The sequence below is a fragment of the Arachis hypogaea genome, chromosome 9 (genome assembly GCF_003086295.3).
Source record: "Arachis hypogaea cultivar Tifrunner chromosome 9, arahy.Tifrunner.gnm2.J5K5, whole genome shotgun sequence".
In the NCBI taxonomy this organism is placed as follows: domain Eukaryota; kingdom Viridiplantae; phylum Streptophyta; class Magnoliopsida; order Fabales; family Fabaceae; genus Arachis; species Arachis hypogaea.
The window spans coordinates 77404820-77423112 of record NC_092044.1 but is presented as its reverse complement, the minus strand read 5'-3'; positions in this window follow the sequence as shown (position 1 = coordinate 77423112).

The window sequence follows — 18293 nt, the reverse complement described above, 5'->3', positions numbered from 1 at the left end:
AGATAGAGGTTCAGCCAAGGGGGTAGGAAAGTGTTTGTGATGTGTAAAAATAAAGGAGTGAAGATGGGTATTTATAGGAAAAGAGAGGGGGAGTGGCCGAATGGAATTGGGTGGGTTTGGGAGGGAAAAATGTTTGAATTTGAAAGTGAGGTAGGTGGGGTTTTTGGAGAAGAGGGGTGGAGGTGATTGGTGAAGAGAATATAGGGAAGAGAATATGATTTGATAGGTGAGTGGTGTTTTAGGTAGAGTGTTATAGAGATGTGTGACGGGGAAAGAGAGATGTGGGGTAGGTGGGAATCCTGTGGGGTCCACAGATCCTAAGGGGTCAAGGATTTCTCATCCCTGCTCCAATTAGGCGTGCAAACGCCCTTAGTGTGCAATCCTGGCGTTTAACGCTAGACTACTGCTTGTTTTTGGCGTTAAACGCCAGCTTTTATTCCTTTCCTGGCATTAAACGCCAAGCTGCAACCTGTTTCTGGAGTTTAACGCTAGTTTGTTGCTTCTTTCTGGCATTTAACGCCAGTCTGGTGCTTCTTTCTGGCGTTTAACACCAAGAATGGTGCCAGACTGGGCGTTAAACGCCCATTCTGCTACCCTTACTAGCGTTTAAACCCCAGTAAGTTTCTCCTCCAAGGTGTGCTATTTTTAATGCTGTTTTTTATTTTTCTATAATTTTGCAGTAGTTTTTGTGACTCCACATGATCATCAACCTAAAAAAAAGAAATTAACATAGAAAAATAAAATTGGGTTTCCTCCCAATAAGCGCTTCTTTAATGTCAATAGCTTGACAGTGAGCTCTCATGGAGCTCCACAGATGTTTAGAGCATTGTTGGGACCTCCCAACACCAAACTTAGAGTTTGGTTGTGGCCTCCCAACACCAAACTTAGAGTTTGAATGTGGGGGCTTTATTTGACTCTGCGTTGAAAGAAGTTTTTCTTGCTTCCTTTCCATGGTTACAGAGGGAGATCCTTGAATTTTAAACACAAAGTAGTCCTCATTCAATTGAAGAATCAACTTTCCTCTGTCCACATCAATCATAGCTTTTGCTGTGGCTAGGAAGGGTCTACCAAGGATGATAGATTCATCCTCATCCTTCCCAATGTCTAGGATTATGACATCAGCAGGGATGTAAAAACCTTTGACCTTTACTAACACGTCCTCTACCTATCCATAAGCCTTTTTCTTAGATTTGTCTGCCATCTCTAATGAGAATTTGGCGGTCTGTACCTCAAAGATTCCCAGTTTCTCCATTACATAGAGTGGCATTAAGTTTATGCGTGACCCCAGGTCACACAGAGCCTTCTCAAAGGTCATGGTGCCTATGGTACAGGGAATTAAGAATTTACCAGGATCCTATTTCTTTTGAGGTAATGTCTGCTTAATCAAGTCATTCAGTTCATTGGTGAGCAAGGGGGTTTATCCACCCAAGTCTCATTACCAAATAACTTGGCATTCAGCTTCATGATTGCTCTAAGGTACTTAGCAACTTGCTCTTCAGTAATATCTTCATCCTCTTCAGAGGAGGAATAGTCATCAGAGCTTATGAATGGCAGAAGTAAGTTCAGTGGAATCTCCATGGTCTCTCGATGAGCCTCATATTCCTTAGGTTCCTCAACTGGGAACTCCTTTTTGTGCAGAGGACGTCCCATGAGGTCTTCTTCACTGGGATTCACGTCCTTCTCCTCCTCTCCAGGTTTGGCCATACCAAGTAAGGTTATGGCCTTGCACTCTCTTTTTGGATTCTCTTCTGTATTGCTTGGGAGAGTACTAGGAGGAGTTTCTGTGACTTTTTTACTCAGCTGGCCCACTTGTGCCTCCAAATTTCTAATGGAGGACCTTGTTTCATTCATGAAACTGAGAGTGGCCTTAGATAGATCAGAGACTATATTTGCTAAGCTAGATGGATTCTGCTCAGAATTCTTTGTCTGTTGCTGTGATGATGATGGAAAAGGCTTGTTATTGCTAAACTTGTTTCTTCCACCATTATTAAAGCCTTATTGGGGCTTTTGTTGATCCTTCCATGAGAAATTTGGATGATTTCTACATGAGGGATTATAGGTGTTTCCATAGGCTTCGCCCATGTAGTTCTCCTCTGCCATTACAAGGTTCTCAGGATCATAAGCTTCTTTTTCAGAAGATGCTTCTTTAGTACTATTGGATGCATTTTGCAATCCATTCAGACTCTGAGAAATCATATTGACTTGCTGAGTCAACATTTTGTTCTGAGCCAATATGGCATTCAGAGCATCAATTTTAAGAACTCCCTTCCTTTGAGGCGTCCCATTATTCACAGGATTCCTTTCAGATGTGTACATTAACTGGTTATTTGCAACCATTTCAATGAGTTCTTGAGCTTCTGCAGGCATTTTCTTCAGGTGAATAGATCTACCTGCAGAATGGTCCAATGACATCTTAGACAATTAAGACAGACCATCATAGAATATATCCAGGATGGTCCATTCTGAAAGCATGTCAGAAGGATACTTTTTGGTTAGTTGCTTGTATCTTTCCCAAGCTTCATAGAGGGATTCACCTTCTTTCTTCCTGAAGGTTTGAACATCAACTCTAAGCTTGCTCAGCTTTTGAGGAGGAAAGAACTTGGCTAAGAAAGCCGTGACCAGCTTATCCCAAGAGTTAAGGCTATCTCTAGGTTGAGAGTCTAACGATGTTCTAGCTCTGTCTCTTATAGCAAAAGGAAAAAGTATAAGCTTATAGACCTCAGGATCAACTCCATTGGTCTTAACAGTATCACAGATCTGCAAGAATTCAGTTAAGAACTGAAAAGGATCTTCTGATGGAAGTCCATGAAACTTGCAATTCTGTTGCATCAGAGAAACTAATTGAGGCTTTACCTAAAAATTTTTTTGCTCCAATGGCAGGGATTGAGATGCATCTTCCATGGAAGTTGGAATTTGGTGCAGTAAAGTCACCAAGCATCTTCCTTGCATTGTTGTTGGGTTCGGCCATGTCTCATTCTTTTTTGAGATTCTCTGTAAGGTTTTCTCTGGATTGTTGTGCTTTAGCTTCTCTTAGCTTCTTCTTCAGAGTCCTTCCAGGTTCAGGATCTGCTTCAACAAGAATGTCCTTGTCCTTGCTCCTGCTCATATGAAAAAGAAGAGAACAGAAAAGAAGAGGAATCCTCTATGTCACAGTATGGAGATTCCTTTATGTGAGTAGAAGAGAAGAAGTATAGAAGAGGAAAAATTCGAACACAGAGAGAGAAGAGAAGAGGGTTCGAATTATGAGTAGAAGAGAAGTGTTAGTAGATAAATAAATAAATAGAAGAAGATAAGAGAGAGGATATTCGAAAATAATTAAGAAGGAAAGGAAAATATTTTTGTTTTTATTTTAAAATTTAGTTAGAATTTGAAAATTAAGAGAAGAAATAGAATAAAATTAAAATTTAAAATAATTAGTTAATTAAAAAGAATTTTGAAAAAGAAGTTAATGATTTTCAAAAATTAGAGAGAGAAAAGTAGTTAGGTAGTTTTGAGAAAGATAAGAAATAGTAAAACAAACAAAAAGTCAATTAGTTAATTGAAAAAAGATTTGAAAATCAATTTTGAAAAGATAACAAGTTAGAAAAGATTTTTTTGAAATCAAATTTTTGAAAAAATATATAATTGAAAAAGATTTGATTGAAGAAGATATGATTTGAAAAAGATATGATTAAAAAGATATGATTGAAATTTATTCTGAAAAAAAATTTGGAAAGGAAGTTAAAAAGATTTGATTTTAAAATTAAATTAATGACTTGACTCACAAGAAATCAAAAGATATGATTCTAAAATTTAAAGTTTGAATCTTTCTTAACAAGAAAGTAACAAACTTGAAATTTTTTGAATAAAAATATTAATTGTTAGTGTTAATTTCAAAAATAAAAGATAAAATTAAGAAAAAGATTTTTTTTGAAAATTAATTTTAAAGAATTTTCGAAAATAATAAAAGGAAAAAGAAAAGATTTGATTTTGAAAAAGATTTTGAAAAGATAATTTTTTTTTTGAAATTGAAAGCTTGACTTGACTAACAAGAAACAACTTATTTTAAATTTTTTTGACTAAGTCAACCCTAAGATTTCGAAATATATGAGAGAAAAAAGGAAAAGATATTCTTTTTTTAATTTTGAATTTTAATGTGGAAAGAGAAAAATAACAAAATGACTCAAGACATAAAAACTTTGGATCAAAACAAATGATGCATGCAAGAACACTATGAATGTCAAGATGAATACCAAGAACACTTTGAAGATCATGATGAACACCAAGAACTTATTTTTGAAAAATTTTTAAGAAAAGAAAAACATGCAAGACACCAAACTTAGAAATTGTTCATGTTTAGACACTAAGGATTCAAGAATGCATATGAAAAACAAGAAAAGACACAAAACAATAAAATGTAAAGATCAAACAAGAAGACTTACCAAGAACAACTTGAAGATCATGAAGAACACCTTGAAGATCATGAAGAACACCATGCATGAGTTTTTCGAAAAATGCACAAATTTAAAAAAAACATCCAATTGACACCAAACTTAAAAATTGACACTAGACTCAAACAAGAAACACAAAATATTTTTTGTTTTTATGATTTTATTAAATTTTTTTAGATTTTTTTTTCAAAAATATCTTTTTTGGAAAAATGAAAACAAAGAAAAAAATTTTGAAAAATTTTTGAAAACTTTTTGAAAAGAAAATAATAGTTAAAACAAGAAGAAAATTACCTAATCTGAGCAACAAGATGAACCGTCAGTTGTCCAAACTCAAACAATCCCCGGCAACGGCGCCAAAAACTTGGTGCACAAAATTGTGATCTCAATGGTGCCAACAACTTGGTACGCACAATTGTAATATCACTCTTTTTCACAACTTCACACAACTAACCAGCAAGTGCACTGGGTCGTTCAAGTAATAAACCTTACGTGAGTAAGGGTCGATCCCACAGAGATTGTCGACTTGAAGCAAGCTATGGTCACCTTGTAAATCTCAGTCAGGCGGATTCAAATGGTTATGGAGTTTTGATAATTGAAAGATAAATAAACATAAAATAAAGATAGAGATACTTATGCAATTCATTGGTGAGAATTTTAGATAAGCGTATCGAGATACGTTGTTCCTTCTGAATCTCTGCTTTCCTATTGCCTTCATCCAATCCTTCATACTCCTTTCTATGGCAAGCTGTTTGTAGGGGGATCACCATTGTCAATGGCTACCGTCCATCCTCTCAGTGAAAATGGTCCAGCTACGGGTTACGTAGGGCTAATCATCTGTCGATTCTCAATCTTGTAGGAATAGGATTTACTATCCTTTTACATCTGTCACCACGCCCTACAATCGCGAGTTTGAAGCTCGTCACAGTCATCCCATCCCAGATCCTACTCGAAATACCACAAACAAGGTTTAGACTTTTCGGATCTCAAGAATGCTGCCAATTGATTCTAGCTTATACCACAAAGACTCTGATCGCAAAGAATTGAAGGCTCTGTTGTCAGGAGAGGCAATCAAACGCATGGACCATGAATCCAAAAGATACTAGAGCTCCACACCTTAATCTATGGTGTGTAGAAACTCCACCGTTGAAGATACATAAGAACAAGGTCCAGGCATGGCCAAATGGCCAGCCTCCCTAAATGGCATATGAATTTGAAAAATAGGGAAAAGGGCCCCTAGTACAATAGTAAAAAGTTCTATTTATACGAAACTAGTTACTAGGGTTACAGAAATGAGTAAATGATGCAGAAATCCACTTTCGGGCCCACTTGGTGTGTGCTTGGGCTGAGCTTTGAAGCTTTCACATGTAGAGGTCTTCCTTGGAGTTAAACGCCAGTTTGTAACTTGTTTCTGGCGTTTAACTTTGCTTTGCAACTTGTTTCTGGCGTTTAACGCCAGAATAAGGCAGAAAGCTGGCGTTGAACGCCAGTTGGGGTCATCTAAGCTCGGGAAAAGTATGGACTATTATATGTTGTTGGAAATCCCTGAATGTCTACCTTCCAACGCAATTGAGAGCGCGCCATTTGGACTCCTGTAGCTCCAAAAATTCCATTTTGAGTGCAGGGAGGTCAGAATCCAACAGCATCAGCAGTCCTTTGTCAGCCTCTAAATCAGATTTTTGCTCAGGTCCCTCAATTTCAGCAGAAAATACCTGAAAACACAGAAAAATACACAAACTCATAGTAAAGTCCAAAAATGTGAATTTTGCATAAAAACTAATAAAAATATACTAAAAAGTAACTAAATGATACTAAAAACTATATAAAAACAATGCCAAAAAGCGTATAAATTATCCGCTCATCAATAACATAATGATAAAAGATATACAATGAAGCATTAGCAAAGCTAAGCTCACCGAAGAGTACCGATATTTACTCATATCGGCGGATTTTGAACTCGATAATAATAATATTAACTAAACTTTATTTTAAGCAAAGCAAATAAAAAATATTAATAATAGTAATAATAATTTTATCCTTTCTCAAAATATCTTGTTATAATAAAAATTATATAAAAATCATAATTAATTTAAATTTTAGTTATCATAAAATCAATTATGTAAAATATCTTATTATAGAAAAATTATATAATAACCTTAAGTTATCCAAATTCAAATGATAATAATAATAATTATAAAAATCAATTTAATTTTTCCTAATAAAATAATTTTTAAGAAATAGTTCAGATTAATAGAATAAATATAATTAAGTTAAACTTTAATAATCATAAAATTCTATTTAATTACTTTTGGTAAAATAGTTTTCTTAAAAATAAAATCTCAACAAATATAATAATTCATAAATAACTTAACTATTTAATTTTTAAAAACTTTGGATGTTACATTCTATCCACCTTAGAAAAATTTTCGTCCTCGAAAATTGATATAAGATGGAAAAGATTCATACTAACTTCCCTTTCAAACATGTCAAAGAAAAATAGAAAGATTTGACATGTTCAGTTTTCAAACTTGAGGAGAATAATATCGTGTGAAAATGATTAAAAAGTGTAGTGTGGTGTAGAAGTTGTATGATAGGTTTAGTGCAAATTAAACTTAGAATCCGAGGACTTGTAATTTTAACAAATAAGCTCAAGTTTGAACAAAGAAATCCAAAATTCAGAAAAAAAGGTTGAGCGTCACGGATGATAGTTACAAGAATTCGAAAAGATGAGTAGAATCGAAATCAAATAGGAGTGCACAATACACAAAATCCGTCAGAAAGAGAGTTAAACTGTACCCTAAGGAGAAATCTGAGAAAAGAAACTTAGATAGAAATAATAAAAGAAAAGGTAGTAGAAAAGGTTGAAGCAAATTCTAGCTGAATTACCAGGTTCACAAATATAGATAACCAAAGTCAATTTCAATATTTTCGAAGAATCAAATACTGATTATTGCCCCAAATCTAGCTCAAGATCCAAGGGCACAAAGATTGGAGAAAAGTATGAATAGTGATATAGATTGACACTCCAGAAAGATTCAAGCAAACACTCAGAAATACAACTAAGTAAGGATATATATGAAGAACAGAGTATATCTACAAGATGATCAGATCATGGTTCAACAAAGAAATTGAAACATGGAACTTCAACGAGAATAGCAAGAAGAAGCGATGTGCTAACTCACGTCACTCAAGAAAGATTCAAAAGTCAAAACAAGGCAAGAAAAGCAACCTCTAACATTCCTAAACCACGTGATCCACCTTACCTATTACTTCTATTTCATCAATGATAACCTGTTAGTATTTTCATGTACACAAATTATCAGTATTAAGATGGCCAAAACTAATACCATGAGAGATGCAACAGTTGACCAACAATATTAATCATTAGACAATCATGCATTTGAAACTCAAACTCTTGTTATTAGAACAAGTCCTACTGCATGACAGACACTCAGAGTATGAAGTGAAGCATAGTCAGTCCATTTCCAAGGATCTAATAGGAATTAACTGCTCTGATACCATAATGTAATACTGATGAGCGGATATTTTATACGCTTTTTAGCATCATTTTCATATTGTTTTAATTATGTTTTGTTTAAGTTTTATTATGTTTTCATAGGTTTTAGTGCAAAATTAACATTTTTGGATTCTACTTTGGGTTTTTGTATTTTATAATGATTTCAGATAAATTTTGGCTGAAATTAAAGAGCTTTGCAAAGTTTGATTCAAAGGCAAGGAAAGCATAACAGATATTGTCAGAATTTGACCTCTGTGCACTCAAATGAGAATTTCTGGAGATATAGAGGTTCAAATGATGTGCTTTTAATGACGTTGGAAAGCTAACTATCAGAGCTTTCTAGCAATATATAATGGTCTGTAATTTTTTTCGAAGGAGCCTTCCCATACTGGGCGTTGAACAACAAGGAGCTACCCCCTGGCTGGCATTCAACGCCCCAAATGAGACCCAAAGCTGGTGTTGAACGCCAATCACCCCCCTTTTGGGCGTTCAACGCCCACCAAGATACAAGACAGTGTAATCACCCCCTAATGGGCGTTAAATGCCTATTCCTCAAAGTTGGACACCAAGCTCAGCCCAAGTACCCAACCTAAGTGGGCCCAAGGATGAATTTCACACCTCTAGTCTATTCTATCATATTGTTGTACTTCTTAGTTATTAGATTAGTATATATAGGAGAAGAACACCCATGTTTAGGATCATCTGCCTCATCTTTACCTTTTCATGTTTTACTTTCTGTAAAGCATTAGCAACTAAGCCTCCTAAGTTAGGGTTAGGAGCTCTACTAATTCTCATGGATTAATAATATTACTATTCTATTTCAATGCACATTTGATTCCATTCTCTTGTGCATTTTCATTCTTCATATCATGAATTGAGGATAAACTCATGACAATTATCCTTGTTCTACATGGGTTCCGTGTGAGTCCTGCCTGGATAGCATTGAACCACAAGGTAGAGAATGCACTGCGGATTTCAAGAGCGTGCCTGGGCGACTTTGGATATGTGAGATATAATCCCGTTGACCATGGGTTACTGAGGTTTTTATGGCCTCAAGGCTAGAGTATGAGAAGCAGTGTTCTCTGATACGGCAGATCCGACCTTGTTTGTGGCGTTTTGAGTAGGATCGCGAAGGGGAGTAGATTGCTTAGGTCTTCACCTTCGACTATAGTGGGAAGCCATGAGTTAACTTGATGAAGATGCTACATGAGTTGCTCGGATATGGTAGACTGTTTGGTTTAGAAGAGACTAACTTGATGAGGATGCTACATGAGTTAGTCAATTACGACTGCCATTGAATGAATCGTTTGTTGTTGAAGTAGACAGTAAGAAAAGTTAATCCGGAAAGAATACGCATCTCCGAAGCCTTAACTAATTATCCATCATTGCTTTTGCACTAATCTGGTATTTCGTTCTTTACTATTTCGATTATACCTAAAAACAAACAACCATCTTTTCTAATAGCCTGACTAAGATTTACAAGGTAGCCATTGCTTGCTTAATTTGACAATCTCCATGGGATTCGATCCTCATTCACCTGAGGTATTACTTGGATGACCTGGTGCTCTTGCCGGTTTAGTTGTGTGGAGTTCAATTTCGCGCACCAAGTTTTTGGCGCAGTTGCCGGGGATTGTTCTAAGATTGACAAACTACTGTTTTATCTTGTTGCTTAGATTAGGTACTTTTTAAGGTTTATTTGCTCTTTTGTCTGTGTCTTTTGTTTTCTTTTTTCAAAAATTTTTCAAAACCTTTTCTTTTCTTTGGTAACCTTTTTCTTTGTTTTGAGTCTTATGTCAGTTTTTAAGTTTGATGTCCCTTTTTGTGTTCATCTTTCCTTTAAATTTTTGAATTAGTTCTTGAGTGTTCATCTTGGTATTTGAATTGTTCTTGGTAATTTTTCTTGTTTGATCTTAAAAATTTTAAGTTTGATGTCTCTTAGTTGCTTTTCCTTTAATTTTTGAAAATTGGTGTCCTTGGATCTTAAATTTTTATGTTTGGTGTCTCTTAGTTATTTTTCTTTTTCCTTAAATTTTGAAAATAAAAAATATTTTTCTTTTATCTTTCTTTAAATTTTCAAAAATCTTGCTATCTTATCTTATCTTGATTTAAAAATTTTAAGTTTGGTGTTTTTTGTTAGTAAAGTTTCATTTTTTTATTTCAAATCTTATCTTTTCATATCTTTTTCAAATCTTTATCTTATCTTTTTATCTTTCTTTAAATTTCAAAAATCCTATCTTATCTTACTTTAATTTCAAATTTTAGAATTCAATTTCAAAATTCAAAACTTAAAAATTCAAATTTCAAATTTTAAAATTAAATCTTTTTCAAAAAAAATCAAATTTCAAATCTTATCTTTAAAAATCTTTTTCGAATCGTTATCATATCTTACTTTAAATCCTTCCCATCTTGTCTTCTTTCTACATTTAAAACTTTTAAATTTTAAATCTTTACTTTCTTTTAAATTTGAATTTTAAAATCATTGTTTGACTTTTTCTATTTTTTATTTTCGAAAAACCACTTTTAGACTTACATTTACTTTTCAAATCTTGTAGTTAGTTAGCTTAAACTTTTTGATACCTTTTTCAAAAATGAACAAATAAATAAAATAAAACAAAAATATTTAATTTTCTTTTTCCTCTAAAAATTCGAATTCCACTTATTCTTCTACCTCCATTCTTTTTGTCTTCTCAAGACATCTTACTAGAAGTGCTCTATACTCTGATATAGAGACACCCACCTTCCATTTCCTTGTTTCCTGACTGTGTGTACAGGAACAGAAAGAGTTCACTATGGACCCAAATGAAAATGAACAATTCAAAAGAACCTTGGGATCCTATACAGCCCCCACTCCTGACTTCTATGAGAGAAGTATCAGTATACCCCCTATTAGAGCAAGCAATTTTGAGGTGAACCCTCAACTGATTACTCTGGTGCAGCAAAGCTGCCACTATTATGGACTCCCACAAAAGAACCTACTGAGTTCATTACAAATTTCTTGCAGATAGCTGAAACAGTATGCACTGAGGGAGTAGATCAAGATGTCTACAGATTGCTACTCTTTCCCTTTGCAGTAAAAGACCAAGCAAAGAGGTGGTTGGATAACCAACCTAAATCTAGCTTAAAAACATGGAATCAGCTAGTGAACAAGTTTCTAAATCAATACTTTACTCCAAAAAAGTTGACTCAGCTAAGACTGGACATCCAAGGCTTCAGACAAAGAGGTTAATGAATCCCTTCATGATGCTTAGGGGAGGTACAGAAGGATGCTACGAAAATGCCCCACTGAAATATTTTCAGAATGGGTGCAACTAGACATCTTCTATTACGGGCTCACAGGCATGGCTAGAATGTCCCTAGACCACTTTGCTGGTGGTTCTATATGTATGAAGAAGACAATTAAGGAGGCTCACAAACTTATCGAGACAGTTGCCAATAACCAGCATCTTTACTCAGCTAGTGAGTCTTCCATGGAAGGAGAGGTCAAGGTAGTATCTACTGAATCTCAGCTAGTGAGTCTTCCATGGAAGGAGAGGTCAAGGTAGTATCTACTGAATTTAACCCTCCAGAACAAAATGGCCCATTAACTCAGTAGCTACGTGCCATTGCACAACAGATATTGGAGTTGCAAGAGGCTATGCAAGAAACGCGAGCCTCCAACATGAGTATATAGGCACAATTGAGTCAAACTAGACAGCAATTATCTGAACAGATAAAGGAAGAGTGTCAGGCTATTCGACTGAGAAGTGGATGGACCATGAACACTCAGCCTCAAGACAACAGGAGACAAGGGGAAGAGAAGCTGATAGTAGAGGAATAAATTGTAGCCCAAGACAACTCTAAGGGCGTTGAACGCCCAAGGAAGAGTGCTATTGGCATTCAACGCCTAGAAGTGGGGTACTTCTGGTGTTGAATGCCAAGGAGGGGGCAGTACCCCTGGCGTTGAATGCTAGGAAGGGGGCAGCAAGGGCATTGAACGCCCAAGCAAGGGTGATCATACACATGCAAGTGCTGACAACACCCCTCCTAAGCAAGCCAATAACCCCTCTTCCAGTACTATAAGCACTCAACCTAAATCAACTAAGGTTGATGAGTACAGGACTAAAATGCCATTTCCCTAGAAACTCCAGCAAGTAGAAAAAGATAAACAGTTTTCCCACTTTGCAAACTATCTTAAGACGTTAGAGATCAAGATCCCCTTTGCAGAGGCTCTTGATCAGATACCCTCCTATGCCAAGTTTGTGAAGGACATCTTAAGTTATAAAAAGGAGTGAAGAGAGGTAGAAACAATCTTTTCCATTGAAGAATGCAGTGTAGTAATCTAGAAGAGCTTACTAGAAAAGCTTCTAGGATCCTGGGAGTTTTTTGATACCATGCACCCTAGGGGATGCCTGCACAAGGACAGCCTTATGTTATCTTAGAGCAAGTATTAACTTGATGCCTGCATCATTAATAAAGAAGCTTTGCTTGACTCGAGAAGTCAAGCCAACCCGCATATGCCTTCAGCTTGCTGATGGCTCTGTCAAATTTTCATTAGGAGTGGTGGAAGACATGATTGTCAGGGTTGGACCATTTACTTTTCCCACAGACTTTGTGGTTCTGGTGATAGACGAGCACAAGAGTGCATCACTCATTTGAGGAAGACCCTTCCTAGCTATAGGATGGACCCTCATTGATATTCAGAAAGGGAAAGTAACCCTGAGAGTTAATGAGGATGAATTTGTGCTAAATGCTGTTAAAGCTATGCGACATCCAGACACCCCAGAGGAATGCATGAGCATTGATATCATTGATTCCCTAGTGGAAGAAGTGAACATAGTTGAGAAACTCGAAGAAGAACTTGATGACATCTCTTATGATGCCTAGCCTGATTTAAAGGCACCAGAAGAAAGGAAGGAGACCTTAAAAGCTCCTAAAGAAGAGGGTGAGCCTCCTAAAACTCGAGCTTAAGCCGTTACCATCATCCTTGAAATATGTATTTCTTGGTGATCGGGACATTTGTCCTGTGATTATAAGCTTTGCTTTAGAACCACAACAAGAAAAAGCACTGATCTAAGTGCTGAAGGAGCATAAGACAGCTCTTGGGTGGACCATAAGTGACCTTAAGGGCATTTGTCCAACCCGATGCATGCACAAAATCTGGGTGGAAGATGACGCCAAACCTGTGGTGCAACCACAAAGGAAACTAAATCCAACTACGAAGGAAGTAGTGCAAAAAGAAGTCACAAAACTCTAGGAGGCTGGGATCATTTATCCTATTTCGGACAACCCTTGGGTGAGCCCTGTCCATGTTGTACCCAAGAAGGGAGGAATGATAGTAGTTCACAATAAACAAAATGAACTGATTTTAACAAGACTAGTTACAGGGTGGCGTATGTGTAATGATTACAAGAGACCCAATAACGCCACAAGAAAGGATCATTTTCCTTTGCCATTCATAGATCAGATGCTAGAAAGGCTAGCAAGGCAGGCATTCTACTATTTTTTGGATGGTTATTCCGGTTACAATCAGATTGCAATAGATCCACAGGATCAAGAAAAGATAGCATTCACATGCCTATATGGAGTGTTTGCTTACAGGAGAATGCCATTTGGCTTATGCAATGCTCCTGCCACCTTTCAGAGGTGTATGCTCCCCATTTGTTCTGATATGGTGGAGAAGTTCCTTGAAGTACTCATGGATGACTTCTCTGTCTTTAGAGATTCATTTGAGTCCTGCCTTGACCATCTAGCCCTAGTTCTGAAACATTGCCAAGAAACAAACCTGGTTTTAAACTGGGAAAAATGCCAATTCATGGTAACTGAAGGAATTGTTCTTGGACATCAAATTTCAAACAAAGGGATAGAGGTGGATCAAGCCAAGGTAGAGGTAATTGAGCGATTACGACCACTCACTAAAATAAAGGCAATCAGAAGTATACTAGGACATTGATGCGTGAGCATCATCTATGACTTTTCCTTGTGAATTTGCACTTGAATTGCTAAGTTTAATCAAAATTTAATATATTTTAGCCACTATGAATGCTACTTTGAGTTGTGTGCAATTCTGTTTATTTTAGGTAGCATTTTGGACAAATTTCACTGAGTTTAAATCAAGGCTAGAGAATGGAGAGAGTGAAGAATGTATGCTGCCTCCTCCACGCTGAACTTGAAGTTATTCAAGTTCAGCGCCAGCATCAACACCTCCCAGGGATTATACGCGTGACCTCCATGCTGAACTTGAAAATGGTCAAGTTCGGCGCCAACATGAAAAGTTCTCCAAAGGCATTTGCTCTGCCTCCTCCACGCTGAACTTAGCTCCTTCCAAGTTCAGCGCCAGCTTGAAGACTCCAAAGGGGTAATGCGCACACCATTCCACGTTGAACTTGGTTTAATCCAAGTTTGGCGTGGATTCAAGGAAAATAAAAGAAACACACTGCCTTATTCAAGAATTGTTTTCGTTCTTTATTTTATGAATCCGGGTGGAACGGAAGTATGACCTTGGTTCTAATTGAGTTCTTGTATAACTTGGAAAATCTCTTTATTTGAACAACAGCTTGAAAATAATTTCTCCTAAATTTCTAATTATCTGGACTTAATGGGATACATGACATATAATCCTCTTATATTTGGGTAATTAGGGTTTTTGTGGCATATAAACTAGAATTGAACTTCACCTTCTAATTGGAATTAAGTGACCAAGGAATTGGTGGTTGATGAATTTTAGAGGAGACTAAAAAGGTCTAAGGAATTAGGGTTTAGTCATATATAGTTTTCCATGAATTGAATCTTGCATTATTAAAATAGTTAGTATGAAAAGCCAATCCGGAAAATAGATAACTCTGAAGCCTTAACTGTTTCTCCATATATTATTCACTACTTGTTTACTGCTTGCTTTTCTGATTCTCTGAATTACTGTTAATGCTTTTGAACCTTCAAACACCATTTTCTGTTTGTCTGACTAAGCTAATCACTCAATCATTGTTGCTTGATCCATCAATCCTCGTGGGATCGACCTTCTTTCACCTGAGGTACTACTTGGTACGACCCGGTGCACTTGCCGGTTAGTTTGTGGACTTTAAATTCCGCACCAAGTTTTTGGTGCCGTTGCCGGGGATTGATTGTGATTGACAATTGCTCATTGTTTGATTGCTTAGATTTGATCATTTTTCTTTTAATTAGTTTTATTTTCATATTATTAATTTTTAATTCTCAATTTTTTCCTTTTCCTTTAAATTTTCCTTCCTTTCGTTTCCCACCCCTGCCCCTGTTTTCTTTTTTCTTACTTCCCTTTTACTTTTTATTTTTTTTTTTACTTTCGTCTATTTTTTTCATTTTTATTTTATTTTCTTTTTTATTTTTATTTTCTTTTATTTTCTTTTTTGTTTCATTCTATTATTTTTTCTATATTCTATAAGTTTTGATTTATTTTTGTCTTTAATTTTCAAAAAAAAAAAGAGAGAAATTTTATCAGATATTTTTCTTTAATTTCTGAAATTAAGTTTGGTGTCCCCTAGTTATTTTTATTTTAATTTTTCTGTTTATTTTTTTATAATTTTCAAAATTTTTCGGCGTTAATTATTTAGTTGTTTTATTTTATTTCTTTTACACAGGTTATCTCACTGGGAATTCTCTGCACTCTGACGTAGAGATTCCCATATTTTCTTGTTTTTTGTTTGTTTATGAGCAGGAACAGAGACAAGGAACCTCTTTTAGACTTTGACCCTAAACCTGAAAGGACTTTGAGGCGGCGTTTGCAACAAGCAAGACTTTACAAGGCTGCAGAGTCCACTATGGATCATAATAATGTTGTTAAGGCCAATGTGGCAACTCCAGTTAGGATTGAGTAACCTAGAAGAATGCTTGGCTCTTACACTGCTCCTAATGCAGACCTTTATTGGCAAAAGTATTGCCAATATCATGGGCTGCCTCATGAAGACCCAAATCAATTTATCTCTAATTTTCTGCAAATTTGTGATACAGTGAAGACCAATGGGGTGAATCCTGAGGTATATAAACTCATGCTCTTCCCATTTGCTGTGAAGGATAGAGCAAAGCTGTGGTTAGATTCTCAACCCAAGGAGAGTCTGGATACTTGGTACAAGGTTGTCACTGAATTTCTGACTAAATTTTTCCCACCTCAAAAGCTGACTAAGCTAAGGGTGGAGGTTCAGACTTTTAGATAAAAAGATGGTGAGACCCTTTATGAAGCTTGGGAGAGATTCAAGCTGCCGACTAGGCAATGCCCCCTGGACATGTTCTCTAGATGGACTCAGTTGGATATATTTTATGAGGGCTTATGTGAAATGTCCAAGATGCGCTTAGATAATTCTGCAGGTAGTTCTTTGCACATGAAGAAGACACCAGAGGAGACTACTAAGCTTATTGAGTTGGTTGCTAACAACCAATACTTATATTCCTCAAACAAAAATCCTGTGAACTCTGAGACCCCGCAGAAGAAAGGTGTTATGGAAGTAGAAGCTCTTAACTCTATTCTTGTTTAGAATAAAATTTTGAGTCAGTAGATGAATTTAATTACTCAATAGTTGAGTGGATTGCAAGTTTTAGCTGTCAACACCCAGAATACACCTCAAGAGGTCCCTTATGATATGACAGGTAATTTTATGCAAAATGAGAATTATGATTATACTCAATCTTCTTCTGAACAGGTTAATTACATGGGGAGTGCTCCTAGACACCCCAATAATGATCCATACTCAAAGACCTACAATCAGGGGTGGAGAGACCAACCTCAGAGATCTCAGAATTTTAACAATAATTCTCAGGGTAATTTTCAGGAAAATAATCAAAATAATTGCCAGTTTCAGTCTCATCAACAACAATCACCTCAGCAGGCATACTCTCAACCCCAGTAGAACACTAACTGGGAGACAATGATGAAGAGTTTTATGCAGAAAACTAGAGCTTCCATTAGAAACTTAGAGGTACAAATGGGCCAATTGAGCAAGCAAATACCTGAGTGGCTTCCAAGTGCGTTTCTTGGTGATACAGTGGTGAATCCAAGAGAGGAATGCAAGGCTATCACCTTGATAAGTGGACAAGTAGCAAGTATGGAAGCACAAGTTAATGAGGAGCTAGTTAAAAAAGAAGCTCCAGAGGAGAAGAAGGAAGAAGTAGAGCACGCCCCTCCAAAGCATGCAGACAACCCATTCCCAGACTCTCTTGACACTTATCCTACATTGCCAAAGGCTCCTGAGTACAAGCCTAAAATGCTATATCCTCAGAGACTTCAAAAGGAGACCAAGGACAAGCAGTTTTCAAAGTTCTTGGAAGTCTTCAGAAAGTTGCAAATCAATATTCCTTTTGCTGAGGTTTTGGAGCAAATGCCTTTCTATGTCAAATTCATAAAGGAGTTGCTGTCAAAAGAAAAAGCCTTTAAAGGGAGATGAGACAGTGGTCCTGACTAAGGAATGTAGTGCCATCATTTAGAATAACTTGCCAAGGAAGATGTTAGATCCAGGGAGCCTTCAAATTCCATGCACCATTGGGAGCACAACCTTTGAGAAAGCGTTATGTGATCTGGGAGCAAGTATCAATTTAATGCCCTTGTTTGTGATGAAGAAGCTGCAAATCCAAGAGGTACAACCCACAAGGATAGCATTACAGATGGGAGACAAATCTATAAAGTCTGCATATGGATTAGTAGAGAATATCTTGGTCAAAGTGGGTAAGTTCTTCCTCCCAGCAGATTTTGTGATTCTTGACACGGGGGAGGATGAGAATGCCTCTATAATTCTAGGAAGGTCATTCCTAGCCATTGAGAGAGCTCTAATTGATGTAGAAGTGGGTGAATTAGTGCTTAGAGTGTGTAACAACCTTAGTTTTTGAAAATCAAATAATTAGTTATTTGTGATTTATTTTAAGAAAATTATTTTGCTAAAGGTGATTAAATAGAGTTTCATGATAATTGAAGTTTAAATTAATTAGAATTTTTATATAAATTTTATTAGATGTTTGGTATAATTGAAGTTTTAATTTTGGTAATTGAAAAATAAGAAAGAATTGTAATTTAATTTAAATAAATTCTATTTTGAATGAGTTATGTTATTAATTTGAACTCTTAGGAATTAATTTACTAGAAATGATTAGATTAATTTTTATAAATTCTTTAAGTTTAAGTCAATTAATATTTATGCACAATTTTTATTATAATTAGTTATTTTATAAATTGAAATTAAAGTCTAGTGATAGAAAAATAATGAGAAGTTATATCATTTAATTTGAATGATTAATACTGAGTTTGGATTATATTTTATAATTATATGATTAATATGTTTATTTTATAATGTAAATTAGAAATAATTGATTGAACTTAGCAATATGTTGATAAATAATATTCCTAAATATTTTTT